Source organism: Eleutherodactylus coqui, chromosome 1, assembly GCF_035609145.1.
Source record: "Eleutherodactylus coqui strain aEleCoq1 chromosome 1, aEleCoq1.hap1, whole genome shotgun sequence".
NCBI lineage: Eukaryota > Metazoa > Chordata > Amphibia > Anura > Eleutherodactylidae > Eleutherodactylus > Eleutherodactylus coqui.
In genome coordinates, this window is record NC_089837.1 from 215193549 (window position 1) to 215211051 (window position 17503).

Below are 17503 nucleotides of genomic sequence, written 5' to 3' on the forward strand. Positions count from 1 at the left end.
CATGCATTTTTTATCGGTAGATCCTGTTGTTAACTGTTGATTTTGCCCCAAATCTAATGTGTATAAGGCACTGCCAGCCAGAGCCATTGTTGTTTTATCAGGCCAATAAATGATCAGCCAGGTTACATTTTTTTCAGCTGCAATCTTTTGTTTTCCATTGTATAAATCACTCTAGAAATGCATGATAGTTGATCATTTTTCTCGCTGAATAGCAGTAGCCAGCAGTACCTCCAGTTAAAAAAATATAAACTTTATAGGGCTCGTATGGTAGACCCTCATGAAAAGTGCTTTTGCCTCAACTGTTAATCATCCAATGGTAGAGTTGGAAGAGACCTCCATGGTCATCTATTCCAACCTTCTGGTCACTGAAGGATAACTAAATAATCCCAGACAGATGTCTGCCCAGTCCCTGTTTGAAGATTTCCATTAAAAGAGAACTCACCCCCTCCTTTAATCGTTCTTTATACGACATGATTTGCAGACCGCTCACCCTCCGGTAGCTCTTCTCAGAACTTGCTCCAGTTCCTCCCTTCAGATCATTTATAAAAATGTTGAACAACACTGAGCCTAGGACAGAGCCTTGTTGTACCCCACTTGACACATTCTTCCAATGGGATGTGCAGCCATTTATGACCACTCTTTGAGTACAATCACTCAGCCAGTTGTGAATCCACCTAACTGTTGCCTTGTCAATCCCATATTTGGTCATTTTTTCAATAAGTATGGTATAAAATTCTTTGTCAAATGCTTTACTAAAGTCAAGATATACTATATCTATCACATTTTTTTGATCAATCCTGTTGGTGATTCTGTCATAGAAAGAAATTAGATAAGTCTGGCATGACTTCTTTGTTACAAACCCATGCTGGCTTTGGTAAATCACTCCATTCTCATCCAAGTACTTGCATACACGCTGTTTAATAATTTGTTCAAAAATCTTTTTCCAGTATAGAAGTCATGCACACAGGCCTGTAGTTTCCTGGATCCACCTTCTTCCCTTTTTTGAAGATAGGGACAACATTTGCTCTTCTCGAATCTTCTAGGACTTCTCCTGTCCTCCAGGAATTCTCAAAAATTATGGCTAGTGGTTCAGCAATTACCTCTGCTGCTTCCTTCGGTGTCCTAGGATATAATTCATATGAACCTACAGACTTGAATTTATTCAAGTTAGCTATGTGTTCCCTCACCATATCTCTGCTTATAGATAGCCTGCATTCTTTTTTCCCATCATTAGCACAGGGAAGATCAGTTGATATTCCATCTACTTTCCGAGAAAAAACAGATACAAAATAGGAATTTAAAAGTTTGGCCCTCTAAACATCATTTTTAACCAATTGCCAATTTGCATCCTGTAAACATCCTATAGCATCTTTGACTATGCTTTTGCTTTTGACATATCCCCAAAATCCTTTTTGATTGCTTTTGGCCCTCTTTTGCAAGCCTCAATTCATTATTAGCCTTAGCTTTTCTGACACTTGTCCTACAGTTTCTGTAGACTGCATTTTCTTCTTCCATTTGATAAACATATTTTTCTTTCTTTTTATCATGTGTGTATGTTCTGTGTCCATCCATTCTGGCCTCTTTAAATGCTTCCCATTCTTCCTTATCTTAGGTATTGTTAACAAATGTGCTTTGAGAATCTCATTTCACAATATTTCCTAACCTTCTTGGACATTCTAGTCTTGAAAAACATTTAGCCATTAGACCTTCTCCTACCCTCTTTCTGAGTCCATTGTAGTCTGCCTTTCTGAAATCCAACCTTGTGGTCTGAGTCTTCTCAGATTTTCCTCCCCTTGTTATCCAAAATTCAAGGATAACATGATCACTGCCTCCTAAGGTCCCAGCCACGCATACTTCCTCAACCATTCTCTCTCTGTTGGTAAGAATTAGGTCCAAGATAGCAGATCCCTGTGTTTTATCTTCTACCTTTTGGAAGATAAATTTGTCAACAAAAGTGGATAAGAATTTGTTGGACCCATTACTTTTGCCTGAGAGAGATTCCCAACAAATGTCTGGATAGTTAAAATCTCCCATTATCATTATATCATACTTTTTTGAGAACTTGTTCCACAAGCCTATAGTAAATGCCTACAATAGTGTCCTTTCTGATGTTCTGTCTTTGCATTCTTTCCCAAACAAGTTCTACAGAACGACCATTCTCTGAATCTTGAATCTCTGTGGAGATGTATGCTTTCCTAACATATAACGTAATACCTCCTCCTCTTATATTAGGTCTGTTTCTTATAAAAGGTTGCATCCTTCAAGCTTTGTATTCCAATTATGTGTATCATCCCCCCAAGTTTCATTGATGCCTATGACATCATATTTCTCTTCCGGTGTTAGCTATAATTTCCCTTGTTTGTTTCCTATGCTCTGTGCATTTATGTAGAAACATTTTAGTTTGTCTCTTGCTCCTCTACTTTCTTTCAGAATTTTTTGTCTCTGTTCCCTTTTTCTACTTCTAATAGCAAGGTTCTCAAATGTATTAATTAACTTTGTATTTTTACCTGGCCCTTCCCTTCCCATATTGTTCTAGTTCAAACCTCTCTTAATTATTGTAGCAAGGCGCCTGCCAAATATATGATTACTTTTCTTTTAAAGGTGCAACCCGTCTTTAGCAAGGAGTCCATTATATAGGTAATTCATTCCATGATCTAGGAATCCAAATCTTTGCTGACAGCACCATCGACACAGCCAGTTGTTAACCTTAGAGTCCTGTTCTATTTCCTTATTCCATAGCCATCCACTAGGAGGATGGATGAGAAGACCACCTGTGCTCCTAGATCCTTCTTCTACCTGCTCAGGTCTTCAAAGTCTCTGCAGATAGTTGCAAGGTCCTTTTTTGCAGTGTAATTTGCCCCTACATGTATTAGTAGGAATGGGTGGTGTTCTGTAGAACTGAAGAGTCTTGACAGCCTATCAGTCACATCTTTGATTTGTGTACTTGGAAGACAGCAAACTTCTCATGAGTTGTCAGGTTTCCAAACAGCAGCCTCTGTTCCTCTCAATAGGGAACCCTCCACAACCACTTCTCTCCTTTTCTTCTTTACAACAGCACTTCTTTTTATTCATCCAATAGGACTTTGTGTGCTTACAACACAGTTCTTTGTGAGCAAAGTCATTTCTTGATGTAGCTCTTCATTGTTCTCCTGTATTAGAGTCTGGTACCAGTTCCTGAACAGTATGGGTGCTGATGGACTTCTGATCCTCCTGCTTCTTTGGATCACATGCTTCTATTCCTTAACTTCTGCAGGTACCCTGGAAATTGTCTTTTGCTTCAACATTTTGAAGACGTTTTGCTGCTCGGTCAAGAAAATCCTTATCTTCCTTAATGAGTTTCATTGTAGGTATTTTCTCCTATAGACTTTGCAACTTTTTCTCCAGTAGAGACACAAGCTTGCATTTCTGGCAGGTAAAGTTTGGCTTCTGCTCTGGTAGTTTTGTAAACATATAGCATATGTTGCAGCTCATCATATGGCTTTTTACCCCTCTGAAGTTGTCAGTTAATGTCCACTTCCAAACTTCTAAAAGTCAAGCATTCTAGTGATGATATATAACTAGAGATGAGCGAACGCGTTCGTCCGAGCTTGATATTCGTGCGAATATTAGGGTGTTCGGGATGTTCGTTATTCGTGACGAACACCATGCGGTGTTCTGGTTACTTTCACTTCCTTCCCTGAGACGTTAGCGCGCTTTTCTGGCCAATTGAAAGACAGGGAAGGCATTACAACTTCCCCCTGCAACGTTTAAGCCCTATACCACCCCCCTGCTGTGAGTGGCTGGCGAGATCAGGTGTTCGCCTAATATAAAAGTCGGCCCCTCCCGCGGCTCGCCTCAGATGCGGTGTGAGTTAGATGAGGGACAGTGCTGTTTATACCGGAGCTGCTGTAGGGAAAGAATTGGTAGTTAGTGTAGGCTTCAAGACCCCCCAAAGGTCCTTATTAGGGCCACTGATAGCTGTGTGTTGGCTGCTGTTAGCAGTGGGATTTTTTTTTTCTCAAAATCGCCTCTGCAGACCGTTGCACCTGGCATTAGGGACAGAAGTGCTGCATAGGCAGGGAGAGTGTTAGGAGTGAGTGTAGCCTTCAAGAACCTCAACGGTCCTTTCTAGGGCCATATTTATCCGTGTGCAGTACTGTCCAGGCTGCTGTTGGCTGTGCTGCATTTTTTTTGGGCTTCTCAAAATCGCCTCTGCAGAGCATTCCACCCTCCATTGATACTGCAGGGAAAGAATTGTATAGGCAGGGCCACAACACAGTTATTATTCATAGAATATACGCAGTGCTGCCTGTTGGTGGGAAAAAACTGAAAAGAAATCTATTTGTCCAGCCTGTGTCCGTCCTTACGCCTGTGGAGACGTGTGAGCTGCGTGAAAAACATTGCTAAATCATACGCAGCCAGCTACGCTTTACTGCTGGGTTCGCCATTTGCTTTCCTTAATTGGGAAAAAAAATACCTGCTCTCCAAGAGTTATAATAACTCTGCTACCCTCACGTTCTGTGACACATAAGCAGGGACACAGCACAGTTATTAAACTTCTCAGGTTCATTGAATATACGCAGTGCTGCCTGTTGGTGGGAAAAAACTGAAAAGAAATCTATTTGTCCAGCCTGTGTCCGTCCTTACGCCTGTGGAGACGTGTGAGCTGCGTGAAAAACATTGCTAAATCATACGCAGCCAGCTACGCTTTACTGCTGGGTTCGCCATTTGCTTTCCTTAATTGGGAAAAAAAATACCTGCTCTCCAAGAGTTATAATAACTCTGCTACCCTCACGTTCTGTGACACATAAGCAGGGACACAGCACAGTTATTAAACTTCTCAGGTTCATTGAATATACGCAGTGCTGCCTGTTGGTGGGAAAAAACTGAAAAGAAATCTATTTGTCCAGCCTGTGTCCGTCCTTACGCCTGTGGAGACGTGTGAGCTGCGTGAAAAACATTGCTAAATCATACGCAGCCAGCTACGCTTTACTGCTGGGTTCGCCATTTGCTTTCCTTAATTGGGAAAAAAAATACCTGCTCTCCAAGAGTTATAATAACTCTGCTACCCTCACGTTCTGTGACACATAAGCAGGGACACAGCACAGTTATTAAACTTCTCAGGTTCATTGAATATACGCAGTGCTGCCTGTTGGTGGGAAAAAACTGAAAAGAAATCTATTTGTCCAGCCTGTGTCCGTCCTTACGCCTGTGGAGACGTGTGAGCTGCGTGAAAAACATTGCTAAATCATACGCAGCCAGCTACGCTTTACTGCTGGGTTCGCCATTTGCTTTCCTTAATTGGGAAAAAAAATACCTGCTCTGCCACAGTTAATAACTCTGCTACCCTCACGTTCTGTGACACATAAGCAGGGACACAGCACAGTTATTAAACTTCTCAGGTTCATTGAATATACGCAGTGCTGCCTGTTGGTGGGAAAAAACTGAAAAGAAATCTATTTGTCCAGCCTGTGTCCGTCCTTACGCCTGTGGAGACGTGTGAGCTGCGTGAAAAACATTGCTAAATCATACGCACCCAGCTACGCTTTACTGCTGGGTTCGCCATTTGCTTTCCTTAATTGGGAAAAAAAATACCTGCTCTCCAAGAGTTATAATAACTCTGCTACCCTCACGTTCTGTGACACATAAGCAGGGACACAGCACAGTTATTAAACTTCTCAGGTTCATTGAATATACGCAGTGCTGCCTGTTGGTGGGAAAAAACTGAAAAGAAATCTATTTGTCCAGCCTGTGTCCGTCCTTACGCCTGTGGAGACGTGTGAGCTGCGTGAAAAACATTGCTAAATCATACGCAGCCAGCTACGCTTTACTGCTGGCTTCGCCATTTGCTTTCCTTAATTGGGAAAAAAAAATACCTGCTCTGCCACAGTTAATAACTCTGCTACCCTCACGTTCTGTGACACATAAGCAGGGACACAGCACAGTTATTAAACTTAGATAATTCATTCACTAGAGGCAGTGGGGCCTTTCGTTTTCCAAAAAGGGCAAAAATTATATTTGGCCTGCAGTCTTGCGCCAATTTATTTCCTGCCTGGGAAATCTAATCACTGGTAATACAGCATGCTGAGGGGTAGGGGTAAGCCTAGAGGACGTGGACGTGGACGTGGCCGAGGACGCGGAGGGCCAAGTGAGGGTGTGGGCACAGGCCAAGCTCCTGATCCAGGTGTGTCGCAGCTGTCTGCTGCGCGATTAGGAGAGAGGCACGTTTCTGGCGTCCCCACATTCATCGCCCAATTAATGGGTCCACGCGGGAGACGGTTATTAGAAAATGAGCAGTGTGAGCAGGTCCTGTCCTGGATGGCAGAAAGTGCTTCGAGCAACCTATCGTCTACCCGCAGTTCTGCGCCGTCCACTGCTGCCAATCCGAATCCTCTGTCTGCTGCTCCTCCTTCCTCCCAGCCTCCTCACTCCACTACAATGACACCTGCTCAGGAGCGGGAACACTCCCAGGAACTGTTCTCGGGCCCCTGCTTAGATTGGGCAGCAGCGGTTCCTCTCCCACCAGAGGAGTTTATCGTCACTGATGCCCAACCATTCGAAAGTTCCCGGGGTCCGGGGGAAGAGGCTGGGGACTTCCGCCAACTGTCTCAACAACTTTCTGTGGGTGAGGAGGACGATGACGATCAGACACAGTTGTCTTGCAGTGAGGTAGTAGTAAGGGCAGTAAGTCCCAGGGAGCAGCGCACAGAGGATTCGGAGGAAGAGCAGCAGGACGATGAGGTGACTGACCCCACCTGGTGTGCAACGCTTACTCAGGAGGACAGGTCTTCAGAGGGGGAGTCAAGGGCATCAGCAGGGCAGGTTGCAAGAGGCAGTGCAGTGGCCAGGGGTAGAGGCAGGGCCAGACCGAATAATCCACCAAGTGTTTCCCAAAGCGCCCCCTCGCGCCATGCCACCCTGCGGAGGCCGAGGTGCTCTAAGGTCTGGCAGTTTTTCACAGAGACGCCTGACGACCGACGAACAGTGGTGTGCAACCTTTGTCGCGCAAAGCTCAGCCGGGGAGCCAACACCAACAGCCTCACCACCACCACCATGCGCAGACATATGATGGCCAAGCACCCCGCAAGGTGGGACAAAGGCCGTTCACCGCCTCCGGTTTGCACCCCTGCCTCTCCCCCTGTGCCCCAACCTGCCACTGAGATGCAACCCCCCTCTCAGGACACAGGCACTACCGCCTCATGGCCTGCACCCACACCCTCATCTCCGCTGTCCTCGGCCCCATCCAGCAGTGTAGTTCAGCGCACCGTTCAGCCGTCGCTTGCGCAAGTGTTCGAGCGCAAGCGCAAGTACGCCGCCACGCACCCGCACGCTCAAACGTTAACCGTCCGCATCGCAAAATTCATCAGCCTTGAGATGCTGCCGTATAGGGTTGTGGAAACGGAGTCCTTCAAAAGTATCATGGAGGCGGCGGCCCCGCGCTACTCAGTTCCCAGTCGCCACTACTTTTCCCGATGTGCCGTCCCAGCCCTGCACGACCACGTCTCCCGCAACATTGTGCGCGCCCTCACCAACGCGGTTACTGCCACGGTCCACTTAACTACGGACACGTGGACAAGCACAGGCGGGCAGGGCCACTACATCTCCCTGACGGCACATTGGGTGAATTTAGTGGAGGCTGGGACAGAGTCAGAGCCTGGGACCGCTCACGTCCTACCCACCCCCAGAATTGCGGGCCCCAGCTCGGTGGTGGTATCTGCGGAGGTGTATGCTTCCTCCACTAAAGCACCCTCCTCCTCCTCCTCCTCCTCTGTCTCACAATCAAGATGTGTTAGCAGCAGCATGTCGCCAGCAGTCGGTGTCGCGCGGTGTGGCAGCACAGCGGTGGGCAAGCGTCAGCAGGCCGTGCTGAAACTACTCAGCTTAGGCGATAAGAGGCACACGGCCCACGAACTGCTGCAGGGTCTGACACAGCAGACCGACCGCTGGCTTGCGCCGCTGAGCCTCCAACCGGGCATGGTCGTGTGTGACAACGGCCGTAACCTGGTGGCGGCTCTGCAGCTCGGCAGCCTCACGCACGTGCCATGCCTGGCCCACGTCTTTAATTTGGTGGTTCAGCGGTTTCTGAAAAGCTACCCACGCTTGTCAGACCTGCTCGTAAAGGCGCGCCGGCTCTGCGCACATTTCCGCAAGTCCCACACGGACGCTGCCACCCTGCGCACCCTGCAACATCACTTTAAGCTGCCAGTGCACCGACTGCTGTGCGACGTGCCCACACGGTGGAACTCTACGCTCCACATGTTGGCCAGGCTCTATGAACAGCGTAGAGCTATAGTCGAATACCAACTCCAACATGGGCGGCGCAGTGGGAGTCAGCCTCCTCAATTCCTTTCAGAAGAGTGGGCCTGGTTGGCAGACATCTGCCATGTCCTTGGTAATTTTGAGGAGTCTACCCAGGTGGTGAGCGGCGATGCTACAATCATTAGCGTCACCATTCCTCTGCTATGCATCTTGAGAAATTCCCTGCAAACCATAAAGGCAGCTGCTTTGCGCTCGGAAACGGGGGCGGGGGAAGACAGTATGCCGCTGGATAGTCAGGGCACCCTCCTGTCTATTTCTCAGCGCGTACAGGAGGAGGAGGAGGAGCATGAGGAGGAGGGGGAAGAGACAGCTTGGCCCGCTGCTGACGGTACACCGGCTGATTGCCTGTCATCCTTTCAGCGTGTATGGCCTGAGGAGGAGGAGGAGGAGGAGGATCCTGAAAGTGATCTTCCTAGTGAAGACAGCCATGTGTTGCGTACAGGTACCCTGGCACACATGGCTGACTTCATGTTAGGATGCCTTTCTCGTGACCCTCGCGTTGCACGCATTCTGGCCACTACGGATTACTGGGTGTACACACTGCTCGATCCACGGTATAAGGAGAACCTGCCCACTCTGATTCCCGAAGAGGAAAGGGGTTCGAGAGTGTTGCTATACCACAGGACCCTTGCGGACAAGCTGATGGTAAAATTCCCAGCCGACAGCGCTAGTGGCAGAAGGCGCAGTTCCGAGGGCCATGTTGCAGGGGATGTGCGTAGATCGAGCAGCATGTACATCCCAGGCAGTGCAACAGTCTTTAAGGGCCTGGCCAGCTTTATGGCTCCCCACCAAGACTGTGTCACCGCTCCCCAGTCACGGCTGAGTCGGCGGGAGCACTGCAAAAGGATGGTGAGGGAGTACGTAGCGGATCGCACGACCATCCTTGGTGACGCCTCTGCCCCCTACAACTACTGGGTGTCGAAGCTGGACACGTGGCCTGAACTAGCCCTGTATGCCCTTGAGGTGCTTGCTTGTCCTGCGGCTAGCGTGTTGTCGGAGAGGGTGTTTAGTGCGGCTGGGGGAATCATCACCGATAAGCGTAGCCGCTTGTCAACCGACAGTGCCGACAGGCTAACACTCATCAAGATGAACAAAGGCTGGATTTCGCCAGACTTCTGTTCTCCACCAGCGGACAGCAGCGATACGTAAGCAATACGTAGGCTGCACCCGCGGATGGAAGCTACGTTCTCTCTCACCATCCAAAACGGGGACATTTGTGCTTCATCAATCTGTGTCTAATATTCCTCCTCCTCCTCCTCCTGCTCCTCCTCCTGAAACCTCACGTAATCACGCTGAACGGGCAATTTTTCTTAGGGCCACAAGGCTCACTCAAATAATTTTTCAGAACAATTTTTATAAGTTTCAATTAGCTTAAAAGCGTTGGAACTTTAACTTGAACCAATTTTTCGTTACACTGGGCTGCCTCCAGGCCTAGTTACCACTTAAGCCACATTAACCAAAGCGATTAATGGGTTTCACCTGCCCTCTTGGCTGGCCATGGCCAATTTTTGGGATGTACATTAGTACAGTTGATACAGCAATTTTTGTGGGCCCTCGCCTACAGTGTAATCAAATTAATTTTTAGCCCACCTGCATTACAGCTGACGTTACCTCAGCTGTGTTGGGCAATGCAATGGGATATTTTTATGTACCGCCGGTGGGTTCCAGGGAGCCACCCATGCTGTAGGTGCACACTGAGTTTTTAATACATCTGTACACTTCTAAAGAACCCGTCTGACTGGGGCATGCAGTGTGGGCCGAAGCCCACCTGTATTACGCACGACATTACTACCTCAGCTGTGTTGGGCAATGCAATGGGATATTTCTATGTACCGCCGGTGGCTTCCTGGCACCCACCCAGGCAGTGGGTCCACAGGGAGTTAAACCTACATGTGTCCACTTGTAAAGAACCCCAGTCTGACTGGGGCATGCAGTGTGGGCCGAAGCCCACCTGCATTACGCACGACATTACTACCTCAGCTGTGTTGGGCAATGCAATGGGATATTTTTGTGTACCGCCGGTGGGTTCCAGGGAGCCACCCATGCTGTAGGTGCACACTGAGTTTTTAATACATCTGTACACTTCTAAAGAACCCGTCTGACTGGGGCATGCAGTGTGGGCCGAAGCCCACCTGTATTACGCACGACATTACTACCTCAGCTGTGTTGGGCAATGCAATGGGATATTTCTATGTACCGCCGGTGGCTTCCTGGCACCCACCCAGGCAGTGGGTCCACAGGGAGTTAAACCTACATGTGTCCACTTGTAAAGAACCCCAGTCTGACTGGGGCATGCAGTGTGGGCCGAAGCCCACCTGCATTACGCACGACATTACTACCTCAGCTGTGTTGGGCAATGCAATGGGATATTTTTGTGTACCGCCGGTGGGTTCCAGGGAGCCACCCATGCTGTAGGTGCACACTGAGTTTTTAATACATCTGTACACTTCTAAAGAACCCGTCTGACTGGGGCATGCAGTGTGGGCCGAAGCCCACCTGTATTACGCACGACATTACTACCTCAGCTGTGTTGGGCAATGCAATGGGATATTTCTATGTACCGCCGGTGGCTTCCTGGCACCCACCCAGGCAGTGGGTCCACAGGGAGTTAAACCTACATGTGTCCACTTGTAAAGAACCCCAGTCTGACTGGGGCATGCAGTGTGGGCCGAAACCCACCTGCATTAACCCTTTCCAGTCCACTGTGTGACCTGTGAAGACATTAGGGTTTAAGGCTGTACAGCTCCGTTGTTGGTAGACGTCCGTCGGGGTTCTCTTACTGTATATTGCCAGCCTCTCTGCTGTCGGAGCCTATCCTACGTGTCAGCTCATGCAGTACTGGCTTTAGCCAGCATATAGCGCCGTTGTATAACAGCAGAAAAAGAGTAAGCCCCCTAGGAAAACCATATACAAATTGGATTGGAAAGGGTTAAGCACAACATTACTACCTCAGCTGTGTTGGGCAATGCAATGGGATATTTCTATGTACCGCCGGTGGCTTCCTGGCACCCACCCATGCTGTAGGTGCACACGGAGTTTTTACTACATCTGTACACTTATAAAGAACCCCAGTCAGACTGGGGCATGCAGTGTGGGCCGAAGCCCACCTGCATTAAGCACGACATTACTACCTCAGCTGTGTTGGGCAATGCAATGGGATATTTCTGTGTACCGCCGGTGGGTTCCAGGGAGCCACCCATGCTGTGGGTCGACAGGGACTTCACAATAGGGAGTTGTACCTGCCTGTGTCTATGAATTAAAAAGCCCGGTCTGACTGGGGCATGCAGACACCTTGACAGAATGAATAGTGTGTGGCACATAGGTTCCCCATTGCTATGCCCACGTGTGCAGCTCCTGATGGCGGTGGCACAGGATTCTATTTCTCATTGCTTCTGTACAGCATTGTGGGCTATCGCTCCGCCACTTTTAAAGAGGGTCGCTGCCTAGCCGTGCCAACCCTCTGCAGTGTGTGCCTGCGGTCCCTCGTCATGGCAGACGCACTTCTAAATAGACATGAGGGTGGTGTGGCATGAGGGCAGCTGAAGGCTGCGCAGGGACAGTTTGGTGTGCGCTGTGGGGGGGAGGGGGGGCGGTTGGGCAGCATGTAACCCAGGAGAAGTGGCAGTGGAGTGTCATGCAGGCAGTGATTGTGCTTTGTTGTAGCTAGTGTGGTGCTTAGCAAAGGTATGCCATGCTAATGAGGGCTTTTCAGAAGTAAAAGTTGTTGGGAGGGGGGGGGCCCACTCTTGCCGGTATTGTGGCTTAATAGTGGGACCTGTGAACTTGAGATGCAGCCCAACATGTAGCCCCTCGCCTGCCCTATCCGTCACTGTGTCATTCCCATCACTTTCCTGAATTGCCCAGATTTTCACACATGAAAACCTTAGCGAGCATCGGCGAAATACAAAAATGTTCTGGTCGCCCATTGACTTCAATGGGGTTCGTTGTTCGAAACGAACCCTCGAGCATCACGGGAAGTTCGTTACGAATAACGAACACCCGAACATTTTGGTGTTCGCTCATCTCTATATATAACCTATATTATGCTAGTAAGTGTAAAACAGTGCGCAGATTGGGGAGGCCCTCCGAATAGCTAGACTCGGCTAAACCCAGCAATATTCCCACTCAAAGCGACGCTTCACTCTTCGCAGGATGAATTGGGAATACGCAAATTATCTTCTTGGAGTTCTAATCTCTGTTCTCACGATGTCCTCTGAGAAGCTAGACCCAGCTAAACCCAGAAATCTTCACGCTCACAGTGACTCTTCACTCTTCCCAGAATGCAAATTATCTTTCTGAAGCTCCAATTTCTGTTCTGGTTACATCCTCTAAGCAGCTTGACCCAGCTAAACCCAGAAATATTTTTGCCCACAGCAACTCTTACCTCTTTCCAGAATGCACTGACTATATGCAAATAATCTTTCTGTAGCTCCAACTTCTATTCTGACGATGTCCTCCAAGCAGCTAGACTTGCCTAAACCCAGCAATCTTCCCACTCACAGCGACTCTTCACTCTTCCCAGAATCTTCTTCACAATTCTCTAACAAGACGTGGTCTACAATGTTATAGACACTGTAGAGCTGCAGCCCGGTCCCAGTCATTAGTCTTCATGCCTGATAGATGACATTACACTTGCCACTCCTCCACTTTACGCTGTCTCCTATTAGTACACTGCTCCTTCATCTCTTACATTGCATTGACTTCTTGCTTGAAACAGTGCTTGTGTTACTCTAATAAAATGTAACGGATTCAAACAGAAACATATCTGTGTCTTTTGCCTGTAGTTGATTTCAATGGAAAAAACGAATTAGTTTTAATTCAGTTTAACTTCAGTTTCTATTTCAAAAACAGAATAGAGAAACGGAATGCCCTGACGGAGCCCAAACGCAGATATGAATGGGGCTTTACGCTTACGGTTTAAATTATTATGACTAATATACAAAGACAAAAAAACAATACGTATTTAATTTTATTAGTATGGTATTTATGGCATTGACTTCTGAGCACATTAGTTGAAACACAAAGTTTTCTCATTATGTGCGTGCAGAGGTAAATAATTGAATTCTAAAAGATTTCTCTATGTTTAGCCAACACCATCCTGGGGTAGATGGAACATTATAGCTCCAATGAACTGTGCATGAGTAGTCTCCTGGAACAATTTCAAATTGGCGATATACCCACCATAGAATGGAATAAATCCAGCACGTCTGTTCCACATCTTCTCTGTGTCCAAGTTTTAAGACTATGTTCAGCATACTTGATATAAATCATTTAAAGGTTGTAAGCATCAGAGTCAACTGTGTAAATCATATAAAACCACAATTATATTGAAATGTGCTTTCTCTCTGCTAATTGGAGAAGTGAGCCAGATATACATGGATCAACAGGCACACATGAACATTTAAAGAGCTATTATTAATGCTAGCTATTATGTCTAGTGTGGTTGCAGCAAACGTACGTATAGGTCATTGACCCAAGTAATGGTACACTAAACCGCAATCAATTTTCTAAGTGATCACCCAGAACTAATTTGCTACATTGTATAAAGTGTTTCAAAGACTTAGACGTTGGATTGTCTATAGTTTAATTAGGAATGTTAAGGAAAAAAGGAACTTTAATTTAACATCAAATTCATTAACTTCCTCAGAAAACATTCAGTCTTCGGCTTTTCCAGGACTATTTGTGTCTTGGGTCAGTATCAAATGCTTGTTAAATGCTAGATTAGTCTTTTCTTAGAGAGTGTATCTCTGTTGTTGTCCTTTCAGAAGAAAACAAATATTTTACAAGAAAAAAATACATAAAAATGATATAAATTCTTTATTATGTGACATCTCTGCATTAGGGAAACCCTTTCTGTGTACTGTGTAATTGTCCTGAACACTGCACAGTGTTCAGGACAATTGCTGCAAAGGGAAGGATTTTTTAAATGTACGCTATTGAAAAATGTTCTTATTCTTAATGCATACCGTGTTTCCACAAAAATAAGCCCTACCTTGATTTTCAGGGGTGGCTTGAAATATAAGCCCTCTCCCCAAAATAAGCCCTATGTACACTACATGAAGAAAGAAAAATACTCACCTCGCAAGTGCCGACCTGGGGTTTTTGCCCCTCATCAGTGTGCAGTAGGTTTCTGGCTTGGCTAGTGAGAGGCCTACGATGTGGGCATGAAGGGTATAATCTCTGCTTAAGGAGAGCACCTAGATGGTATGTGAGGAGACACCTAAGAGGTGCTCATCTGGGAAATATAATTAGGAGCACTATTTAAGGTCCAGTTCAGGTCCATGTTGATGGGTGATGCAGCACAGACACGGTGGTGCAGTAAAAGGCTAACTGAAGTGGCGGAGGCCAACCACCATCGAAAGAAGAGAACAGTGTAGGCCACATAGCAACAGTTGTGTGAGCGGGGCATCAGCCACATGTGCGCCTGGAACTCCATGCTGTGCAGGGGCTAAGTAATTGGAGGTCTGAAAACCAAGTGAGGCCCATAGAACTAGGGGGCCTTGTAGAGATTTGGCTGCAGGTGCTACACAGATGAAAATATAAGCTATGGCAAGGAGTTTTCAGACAAAAAAAGCAAAAAAGAAAGGGTTGGAGATCAGGTATACCCAGGTATAAGCAGAGTTTGGTGCACAGAATTTGATATTAGAGTAATGCTGAGCACAATGCACGAAACAGCCAAAATGTTCACGCATCGGGAAATCCAAGGCTGAGGGTTTAAAAAGAGCAGGAAAAACATTGATTAGCCATAGAGCAGATTGAGTCCGTAATTAATCCCAGGATACACAAAGTACACAACTAAACAAGACTCAGAACAACAAGGCTTTGGGTAGCGCAATGGTAAGGCTATAGACTACAATGGGAAAGATCAGGGTTCAAGTCCCAGCATGTTTAGTTCTTGACAGTGGGATTCTTGAGTAACAATGAATCAGGTCAAGGGTTAGGGCAGAAAGAGCAAGCATGGTTAATAAACAAGAAGAAGGAAAGCTGAGGTGAAACGGGCACAGCTAAAAACAGGAAACAGGATACTATAGCCCCTTCACACATTAGACAGATTACTTGCTCTGGTATTTGCTAGCAGGGGAGGGTGCCTTAAATAACCAGAACCTTGTCTGGAGTAGCCAAGGATGAAAAAGCTTTGTGTGCACATTGGCCTTTTAAGAAGCGAGCCCCCTGTGCACCCTACAGGGACCAGGAAACTGATACGAGATGTGGCATGTGCTACAGACAACACAAGCAATACAGCGCATACGGCAGGAAGAGGTAGGGGATGCCGTTGGCTATAACACTGCGCTCAAAATTATACTAGCAGGAAAAACACTAAAGAAAGACCCCCTAAACAATTTAACCCATTAGTCCCCTATGACATATGCAAATAAGAAATATGAAATAATTCCTCTGCAGCGCCACCTATTGGATGGCAGCATTCATGCAAATCAATGTCTAACTATTTATACAAGTCTTTATAACAATGATTGGGATTTGAACAAAAGCCAGAAAACCATCCATTTACAGCTGTTTCGGGGTTTTCGGCCCTCATCAGTGTGCAGTAGGTTTCTGGCTTGGCTAGTGAGAGGCCTATGATGTGGGTTGGGAAGGGTATAATCTCTGCTTAAGGAGAGCACCTAGATGGTGTGTTAGGAGACCCAAAAATTGCAATAGAATTGAGAAATGAATGTCTCAAAAGTCCTGCAATGTTTGTATCGCATTTCCTATCTTGCTATTACATTACAGCAAACATTTGGCTGTAACATTTTCTTGACAAAAAGCATCAAAACTACAGAAAATGCTTCATTTTTTGAAGAATAACTATATTTGACACCTAACATAAAACTCTGTAACAATTTTAAGGATGCGTCTCTTGACATATTTTCTCTTTGTTTCCAATGACAACAAGTGTTTAGAGTTGAGCGAACGTACTCTGCCGAGCTTGAGTATTAGCGTACTCGATGATGCTCGCTACTCGAACGAGCATCACGTCGTGTTTGACCCCGCCCCAGTTTTTGGCTCCTCCTCGCTGTGACGTGCCTGTTTTGGCCCTTCGAGAGAGAGAAAGCGAGAGAGAGAGAGAGAAAGCGAGAGAGAGAGAAAGCGAGAGAGAGAGAGAGAAAGCGAGAGAGAAAGCGAGAGAGAGAGAGAAAGAGAGAGAGAGAGAAAGCGAGAGAGAGAGAGAAAGCAAGAGAGAGAGAGAGAGAAAGCGAGAGAGAGAGAGAGAGAAAAAGCTCGGGAACCGGCGTCCCACATACAAAAATGCTCGAGTCTCCCATTGTAGTCAATGGGGTTCGTTACTCGAGTAGAACTCTCGACTTTTATGAAAAGCTCAGCTCAAATAACGCGGACCTGAGCATTTGGGTGCGTGCTCAGCTCTACAAGTGTTGTAAATCAGATTTGTGGTTGTATGGTATTGCAGGCTACAACTTTAAGGGGTTTCCCGGAACCAAAAAAATTTTCAAATTAATAAAAATTAAATACTCCCCTATCCCGGCTGCTCCCCAGCCAGCATTGCAATCTCGATGTCTACCATGCTATTCATTGTGCATGTGACTACTCAGCCACTCCTCACAGGCTTCATTGCTGATTCCTCTATAGCAGTTGACGCAGGGGCGTAACTATAGGGGATGCAATTGCACTCGGGCCCAGGAGCCTTAGGGGGCCCATAAGGCCTCTCTTCTCCATATAGGGAGCCCAGTACTATGAATAAAGCATTATAGTTGGGAGCCCTGCTACAGATTTCGCATTGGGGCCCAGAGACTTCAAGTTACGCCTCTGCGTTAAAACTATTCATTGTGCACGTGACCACCCGCCACTGGTACCAGGTTCCATGTGGCAAGCACCAGGGCTGCAATGCTGGACAAAAGTGGCCAATTTTTATTCATTTTAAACCCTTTTATTTATTTTTTTAGTCCCAGAAAAGCCATTTAAGATCAGAGTAGTGTATTTACAAGGTTAGGAAAAAAAATAACCCTTCCTGTAAATGTATGCTCACATTGTGTAAAGTGCAGATGGGATACATGGAATGGAAAACAAATTTCAGTAACAGCCTATCACCCCATAAGAGACTATACTTAACTGTTGTACACACTTGTGTTTGCATTTTTTGTTAATGCAATTGTCAATGGGACTTTCTAATGTTAAAAATGCAACGCAATGCACCATAAACGCAAGTTGCACTGCATTGCGTTGCGTTTTTAGCATTAGAAAGTCCCAT